Raw genomic sequence first — 9362 nt, 5'->3', positions numbered from 1 at the left:
ATCATTGTAACTTACAATAATTTTATATCTCTGGCACTGTACTGTTGCCTCAAAAATCAAATTTCTCTACGTGTGAGTGATAATAAACCTGATTTTAATTCCTCTCTCTCCCTCCCTCCCCTTCTCTCTTCACCTCCTTTCTCCCTCTCTCCCCAGTTCCCTCTCCCTACCCTCCCCCCGCATTGACATGCACTTTCCCAAATAACGATACCACAAAATCAGTCTACATCATTTAATTCTGTTTTGATTGGAAAATTAATCACGTACACTGCCAAACCAGTTCTGCGGTCCAGAATGTTCATGAGTTTGTTTGTACAGTTATATAAAACCATGCTGCCTGGCTGGCAAAGGGTTAATCAGCAGACTCCTTGGAGCCTGGGTGGGGTTGTGTTAGGTGCCTGTGAAGCTGCGTTCCCATTGAGATGGGGCCACGCCACCGGCTTGGGGGTCTCATGCAGAACCCAGAGAAGTTAACCGATGTCTGTCTCTGGGGTTTAAATTAGTGTCACTAAGGTAAAGAGTAGGAGATGGCGTTAACTTTCACCTATGGCTTGGGGTCAACTGGATGAGGGTGCGGACTTTATTACATCCCCAATGGAACGATTTACACACTTACACACACACACACACTTATATGTGCATAAACACACACATTTCCTCACTAACACTCACAACCTCTCTTACACACATACTTCCATACACACTCAATGATACACCATTCTCACACTCACACTCGTGCATCCCCTCACACAAACACACATACGTAAATCTCTCTCTCTCCCTTTCTCACTTATACTCCTCTCACACACAAAATGTCTCTCTCACTCACACTCATGCATAAGCTCACCCTCTCTCTGATGAGCACTCACAAGTCCTCTCTGACATTCACAAGCTCTTGTGCACAAATTCTCTCTTCCACATACACACACACTCTCTCTCACTTGCACACACATACACATGACTAACCACAGACATTGACACTCTCTCATTCACACACACTCGCCCTCTCACACACAGACCATAATGGACAAACACACACACACACACACATGCACACAGAACAGCACGTTGGAAATGTTCGAGGAGTTCTGCCGTCTGTGTGAAATGCTGGCATAGTACAGCTGGCACAGGGAGAGGAGGCACCCTGTACCAGAACAGTGGGACCGTGCTGATGAGAGAACGCAGGCAAGGCAGCAATTGTAATCACCACAATCAGACTGTGCCTGTAACCATCACAGTCAGACTGTGCTTGTAGCTAAGCAGACAGCAATACTGTGCCTATAATCAACACAGCAAGAGTGTGCTTGTGTAAAAGACAGTGCTACTACAGTGAGACTGTGCCTGTAACAAAGATAGCAAAACCACATCAGTAACAAAACAGTGACACTGCCTGTAATGACCAGAACAGCAGCAAATGGCAGTGAGCTTATACCAAGCGTGGTGAGCTTCCACTAAGACACACTTAGAACCATGGAGCAAGGCTGGTCACCATACCCAGGAACAGTGAAGGTCTTCCTGTAACCAGGACACCAAGATGGCGCCTGTCACCAGAACGGTATGCCTGTACCCGGAAACAGCGGAACCCTTCCCTTTACAAGGGCAACACAGGAGAGTGAACGCACGCAGTCTCACCAGGCTGGCAGGACCAGACTGTGCCTGACCCGGTACAGCGAAACTGCACCCACAACTGGTGCTGCGAGGATTTCTGCTGTTACTGAGGCAGCTCGCAGTTACCATCAGAAAGAGAGTACAGAGGCCTGAAGCCCCACCCCTCTGTGTTCAGGAACAGCTACTTCCCTTCTTGGTTCGTCAACCAACCGGCACAACCCTCAGTACAGCAACACTGGGACCACTTTGCACTACAATGGACTTTGTTTCATTTGGTTCTAACTGTGATTTTCATGTTTAAATTTAGTATAAATGATCACTAATGTGTTTTTTGTGAATGTGTATCTGATGCTGTGTGCCTGGTTTTCATTCTTACACATGTACTGTGCGCCTGACAATAAACTTGACTTTGTTACTTCCTACTACAATGAAAACCTGACCTTTGCTCTACTTTGCACTGAATTGAGTTATTTATTTAGAGATCCAGAACAAACACTGTCCAGCAATCCGCCTATTTAACCCTAGTTACATTGACCAATTAACCTAGTAACCGGTGCATCTTTGGAACGTGGAGGAAAACTGGGCAACTGAAGGAAACCTATGCCCTCATAGGAAGATCGTACAGATAGCAGCAGAATTGAACTCTGAACTCTGATGCCCAGCGTTGTGATCATGTGGTGCAAACTACTACACTGCAGTGGTGCCCCTCTACCTGTCCCCTCACCTTACATTCGAACGTCTCAAGTTTAGGGGTTTTTTTTAATCAGATGCACATGGACACTATCACAAGGAAGTCCCAACAACGTCATTACTTTCTCAGGAGGTTTGACTTGTCAGCGAATGCTCTAACAAACTTCTACAGCTGTCCTGTTGAATCTGACCTCACTGGTCTGGTACGGCAATCTGAATGCGCAGGAACGTAAGGAGCTGCAGAGAGTTGTGGATCCAAACTCATGCACCACGGACACATCCCTCCCCACCATCATTAGTATCTACAGGAGGTGCTGCCTTAAGAAGGCAACATCCATCATCAAAGATCCCACCATCCAGGCCATGCCATCTTCTCTCAATTACCATCGGGCAGGAGGTTCAGAACCGTGAAGTCCCACAACTCCAGGTTCAGGAACAGTGACTTCCCTTCAACTATTCGGTTCCTGAACCAACCAGCACAACCCCAGTCATTGCCTCAGTATAGCAACACTAGGACCACCTTGCACTACTTTGATCTTTGTTCTTTCTTGTAAAAATTGTGTTTAATTAATGTCTCAATTTTGTTTTTTTTTTGTGAATGCTGCTTATCTGATTCTGTGTGGCTCTGATGTTGCGGCAAGTAATGTTTTCATTGCACCTGTGTTCACGTGGACTTGTGTATCTGACAATAAACTTGACATTGTGATTGTGCCTCTAGCAAGGACAGTAAGACTGTACCTGGGATAATACAGGGATGATGTAATGACAGTGTGGCAAAGACTAGGGCACTGTGAGTCAGTTGGTAGGACAGCAGGACTGTGCCCATCGCTAGGACGGAGAGACCGTGTCTGTCACCAGGACAGCCAGGCATTCTATGCCTGTAAACAATAACGGGGAGACTGTACCTTCAAGCAACACTCTGCCTGTAGTGCGGACAGTCGCTGCAGAAATGGGACATTCAGGAATGATAAGGCCCTTACAGGCGACCACAATTTGGAGGGAAGGCAGGAATTAATCTGGGGGTGGGGTGGAGTTTGTTGGTGAGGGGAGTGGTGTAGGGATAAAGGTACCTCTCCCCCTTGCCTCACCCTGCACATGCAGACAGTCAGATCTCCCCCATCCCACATCCCATACAACCCCGCTTCGAGTGTGGTGCCCACTCCGCCAAAGTCAACACAGTGCAAGACCCTGCTTCTGCATCCCCCCCACCACCACAGACTCTCGTTTTGAGGATAAATGCGATGGGTCTCATCTTGACTGAAAGAGCAAGATGCCAAGCTACAAACTGGGAGCCAGACAGCTAATTCCCCACTCCACCCAATTACTCCATACCCTTCTCGTCCCCAAACGGGGAGGGGGGGCTTAATATTTCTTCAGCCCTCTCCCCAATGTGGGACTGGAGCCTGTATGTTATGCACGGGCAGAGAAATTGAGAAGGGGTTTGGGAGACAGCGGGATTAAGGACGGATCAGGGAACTCCCAGAATTATCAAGCAGTCTCAAACCCTACACTGGACAGCCTCGCAAAAGAAACACCCCTCCTTCGTCTCATATTCCTGCAAAGCACTTTTTGCTCTCTTATTTTCTGTCAAAAAAAAATATCGGGAGCTTGGCAAAGTCGCGACTAATCCAGCAAGACGGGCGACCTCTTTGGTAGGCATATGGGAAACACTTTGTTGATTGCAAGAATTATTTTTTTTGTGTCGACGTTGATTTTGTATAGGATCATGCACATTTAATGTCTTAAGCATTCTCTCTGAAGTGAAACTTGCATAAAAGAGATAAAACTGATGGAGATATTTAGCCCCTCAGGGAGGAGGGGCCGGCCCACACATGCCACGTTCTTGAAGTCCATTTTCAACACCTGAAAGGCAAAAGCAAAATGAGAGAATGTTAACAGCACCCCACTAGTGAATGAGAGTGTTGATATTGCCCCGCTAGTGAATGAGAGTGTTCACATTGCCCCACCAGAGAATTAGAGTTAGCAGCGCCCCACCAGTGAAATAGTGCTAGCCATGTCCTACTAGTGAACAAGAGATAGCAGTGCCCCTCTAGTGAACAATTGAGCATTAGCAGTGCCGATTAGGGAAGTGTTAGCAGTGTCCCACTGGTGAATGAGTGTGAGCAGTGCCCCACTAGTTAATGAGTGTTAGCAGTGCCCCACTAGTGAACAAGAGTTAGCAGTGTCCCACTAGTGAACAACAGAGCATTAGCAGTTCTCCACTAGTGAACAAGAGATAGCAGTGCCCCTCTAGTGAACAATAGAGCATTAGCAGTGCCCATTAGTGAACAAGAGCCAGCAGTGCTCCACTGGTGAATGAGTGTTAGTAGTGCCCTACTAGTGAACAAGAGTTAGCAGTGCCTCACTAGTGAACAAGAGATAGCAGTGTCCCACTAGTGAATGGGAGAGTTAGCAGTGCCCCACTAGTGAACAAGAGCTAGCAGTGCCCCTCTAGTGAACAATTGAGCATTAGCAGTGCCGATTAGGGAAGTGTTAGCAGTGCCCCACTGGTGAATGAGTGTGAGCAGTGTCCCACTAGTGAATAAGAGTTAGCAGTGCCCCATTGGTGAATGAGTGTGAGCAGTGCCCCACTAGTTAATGAGTGTTAGCAGTGCCCCACTAGTGAACAAGAGTTAGCAGTGTCCCACTAGTGAACAAGATTTAGCAGTGTCCCACTAGTGAACAACAGAGCATTAGCAGTTCTCCACTAGTGAACAAGTGTTAGCAGTGTCCCACTAGTGAACAAGTGTTAGCAGTGTCCCACTAGTGAACAAGAGTTAGCAGTGCTCCACTAGTTAATGAGCGTTAGCAGTGCCCCACTAGTGAACAAGAGTTAGCAGTGTCCCACTAGTGAACAAGAGTTAGCAGTGTCCCACTAGTGAACAAGAGTTAGCAGTGCCCCACTAGTTAATGAGTGTTAGCAGTGCCCCACTAGTGAACAAGAGTTAGCAGTGTCCCACTAGTGAACAAGAGTTAGCAGTGCCCCACTAGTGAACAATAGATCATTAGCAGTGCCCCACTTGCAAAAACAAAGTGTGCTTCATATTCCGACGCAGAGTGCACATAGCGTTGGTCCCCCACTATTTGAGAAAAGATATAAACAGATGAGATTCTGCAGATACTGGAAATTTTGAATAACAAGCACAAAATGCTGGAAAAACATAGCAAGTCAGGCAGCATCTATGGAAGGGAATTAAAAAATCGACGTTTCCGGCCAAGACCTTTCATCAGGACCCTTTGTGAGTCTGTAAGATGCTGCCTCAGACTTGCTGAGTTACTCCAAAGTCTTGTGAGTGTTTCTTGAGAAACAGTACACTAAGATTGGATGCGTAGAGGAGAGTGAGGTAAGGACACCTGGTCAAGTGGTGTCCCAGCAGCAACCTCTGGCTCAGGGCTAGCAACAGGAAAAAGCTGACAGTTACCTTCAGGAGGGTGAATATACGTCAGTCTACATTGAGAGCTCGGCAGTGGAGAGAGTAGGCAGCATTATATTCCTGGGCATTAACACTGCAGGTGACCTGTCCTAGGCCCAGCACACAGACACAGTTGCAATAAGACACATAGGCGACTAAGGAGGTTCGACTTGTCACCAACCACTCTAACAAACTTCTACAGACGTTCCCGTTGAACGTATCCTGACTGGTTGCATCCGGTCTGCTACGGCAATACAAATGTGCAGTAAAGTGAGAAACTGCAGAGAGTAGTGGGTTCAGCCCAATACATGACGGCCACATCCCTCCACACCATCGCTAGTATCTATAGGAGGTACTGCCTCAACAAGGCAACGTCCATCATCAAAGATCCCCACCATCCGGGCCATGCCATCTTCCCTCAGCTCCCATCAGGCAGGAAGTCCCACACCATGAGATTCAGGGACAGCTACTTCCTTTCAGCCATTCAGTTCTTGAACCAACCAACACAACCCTAATCACTACTTCGGTAGAGCAACACTGTGATCACTTTGCACTAAACTGGACTACTTTTTTTCTACTCTTTCTCATAAAATTTCAGTATAATGTTTTTCTTTTGGATGTTGTGTCTCTGATGCTCTGTATCTGTGATGCTGTTGCTGTACGTCTGTCATTCCACTTGTGCACACATGGACCTGTGCATCTGACAATGAACTTGACTTTGAGAGATTCACTGGGTTAATTCCCAGGATGGGAGAGGTGTTCCGTATTTGTTATGCTTCAGAAGAGTGAGCGGTGATCTTACTGAAACATCGCAGGCCATGAGGGGGCACGACAGGGTAGAGGTGAAGATCTTTCCCCTCGAGGGAGAGCTCCAATCAAGGAGACAGAGTTACATGAATTAAAACTGACGTGTTAGAACGCCTTCTCGCAGAGGGAGGTGAATATCTGCAATACTCAGGAGAATGGGGCTAAGAGAGGAGGGTGATAATTGCTTCAATTTGCATATGATTGAGGGCAATGCTCATGTCTACACCCTATAACTGAGAGATATTAAAATTGCAAATTGATTCTGGAAATGAGGAGGGGTTTAACCTATGAGGAGAGGTTGAGTCATCTGCGAGTATACTCGCTGGAATTCAGAAGAATGGGAGGGAATCTCATAGAAACATATAAAATTATGAAAGGGATCAGCAGGATAGACACAGTCAGTGAGACTAGAACTAGGGGACTTAGCCTCAAAATTTGGGGGAATAGAATTAAGATGGGAATGAGAAGAAACTGCTTTTCCCACAGAGTAGTGAATCTGTAGAATTCTCTGCCCGGGGAACAGTCGAGGTAAACTCATTGAATATATTTAAGGCACAGTTGTAATTAAGGGCTGTGGGGAAAAGGTAGGTAGGTGGAACTGAGTCCATAGCTAGATCAGCCATGATCCCGGGGAATGATGGTCAAGGCTCAACTGCTGACTCCTGCTCCTGTTTCTTGCATTCTTATGTAAAGGCATAGAGAAACACTGCAGCATTAAATTGCAACATTGAATCACTATTGTCACATGTATCAAAGTGCAGTGAAAAACTCTGGTTTGCATGCCATCCAGATGTATCACTTCATCACATCAGTTCATTGAAGTAATACAAGGGGAAAGAACTAACACTATATGTTACAGGTAGACAATAAAATGCAAGAGCCACACCAAGGTAGACAGTGAGGTTAGGGGCCACACCAAGGTGGACACTGAGGTCAGAGGCCACACCAAAGTAGACAGTGAGGTCAGGAGACGAGCCCACCTTCTCATATTGGGGGCCATTCAGTAGTCAGAATCAGGCTGATTATCACTGCCATAGAGTACGTTGTGAAATTTAATGTTTTGCAGCAATACAGTGCAATTCATAAAAATTACCGCAAGCTTAAACAAGCAGATAATGAGGCCGTGTTAATGGGCTGATGGCCCATTCAGAAATAGGCAATAGTCTTATAACAGCAGGATAGAATCAGAACTAGAAAGATGCATTATGCCTGCAATAATAGACCCGAATCTGATTCTGAACCATGTGAATTATAGAATCTGCTGTCTAATTGTCCCCAGAACCGGAGAGTTGAGCGCTTGGCTTACCACGCACACTACCTTCCAGCTCACTGAGACCCCATTGCAGAGCTCATGGAGGTCCCATTACCTAGTCTCTCTTTTGAATTAACACCATGCTGCTGTATTCATCGGATTAACACTCGTGTTGTGGGGACCTATAGTCCTAAGGAAGGGAGAATAAGGGTTGATAGGGATGTGCTAATAGGGTAACAGGGAATTGCAGACAAAGTCTAAAAGTAGAGACATGGAATTTATCAGTGACAATACCCGGTTTAAGGAACTTCACTAATTATGTAATAGTGTACACCACTGATGTAATAGAACTGTGGTCCTCAACCACCGGGCCGCGGACCGGTACCGGGCTGCAAAGCATGTGCTACCGGGCCGTGAGGAAATGATATGAGTCAGCTGCACCTTTCCTCATTCCCTGTCATGCCCTGTTGAACTTGAACATAGGGTTGCCAACTGTCCCGTATTTGCTGGGACATCCCGTATACTGGGCTAAATTGGTTTGTCCTGTATTTCCCCTGCTAAGGTAGAGCGTTCCTATGAAACCTTTTGTGCCGAAATGGCGTGAAGTGAAGAAGCAATTACCATTAATTTATATGGGAAAATTTTTTGAGCATTCCCAGACCCAAAAAATAACCTAACAATTCATACCAAATAACACATAAAACCGAAAATAAATAACACTAACATATAGTGAAAGCCTGAATGATATGATAAATACACACCCTATATAAAGTAGAAATAATGTATGTACAATATAGTTGGGAAGATGAAGGCAAAACCTATTTGCGGGAAAAAAAATTGGCACGTACGTGCATCACGTCACACACGCGCGCACAGGTGCCCGTGCAAGGCTTCATGGTCATGGTAGTCTTTCCTGGGGTAAAGTGTCCCGGGATTTGACTGCTACTTTTGTTCCTTATTTGGGAGTGAGAAAGTTGGCAACCCTAACTGTAAAAGACATGTTGAGGTGAGTTTCACCCTACTTGAACACCCCCGCACCCCCGGTCGGCTGGTCCGCAAGAATATTGTCAATATTAAACTGGTCCGCGGTGCAAAAAAGGCTGGAGACCCCTGTAATTGAAGATTGGTTTTGCTGTTAGATTTGTCAATAATAATTCTATTCTCTACTCAAGACCTAGTTTGTTACTTAATTAAGTCTTTCTTTAACCATCATTCTACTATCAAAACCTAGCAATCAAGTTTCTGTGTAATCTTGTTATCTGGGGATGTAAAAGCTGTCCCAAATCTGTGCTCCAGGTTATCAGCTTTAGCAGGTATGCGCATTAGTGTTAATAAATCACCCGCTATTTCAAGCACCAACTCTGAGTGGCTTCTCGTTTACTCCGACACTCAATAACCTGGAAGAATCTTTCAGCTCGAGCATCTCTGGATTATCAAGCCTCTATTACAGTCTCCATTTAACACTGATTGGATACAAGCCACCCACCGATCATTGTGTATGAGGGATAGGAACCGGGATTGGAATTTGAATTGGTTTATTATTGTCACTTGTACCAAGGGACAGTGAAAAACTTGCCTTGCACACTGTCCAT

General features: G+C 45.8%; 1 protein-coding gene across 1 annotated transcript in view; it reads right to left on the bottom strand.

Annotated features, from left to right (window-relative positions):
* Window positions 1-223: 223 nt before the first annotated feature.
* LOC140201711 (sodium channel regulatory subunit beta-1-like) overlaps window positions 224-9362 on the bottom strand; it is a 136876-nt gene continuing 127737 nt past the window's right edge. The window contains exon 6 of the mRNA XM_072266258.1: window positions 224-4161. The gene's annotated coding sequence lies outside the window, so the exon portion shown is untranslated. The remainder of the gene's footprint in view (window positions 4162-9362) is intronic.

This window comes from Mobula birostris, chromosome 8 (assembly GCF_030028105.1).
Source record: "Mobula birostris isolate sMobBir1 chromosome 8, sMobBir1.hap1, whole genome shotgun sequence".
Lineage (NCBI taxonomy): Eukaryota > Metazoa > Chordata > Chondrichthyes > Myliobatiformes > Myliobatidae > Mobula > Mobula birostris.
Note: the sequence above shows the minus strand (reverse complement) of the source record. Positions and strands in the feature narration are given on the sequence as shown.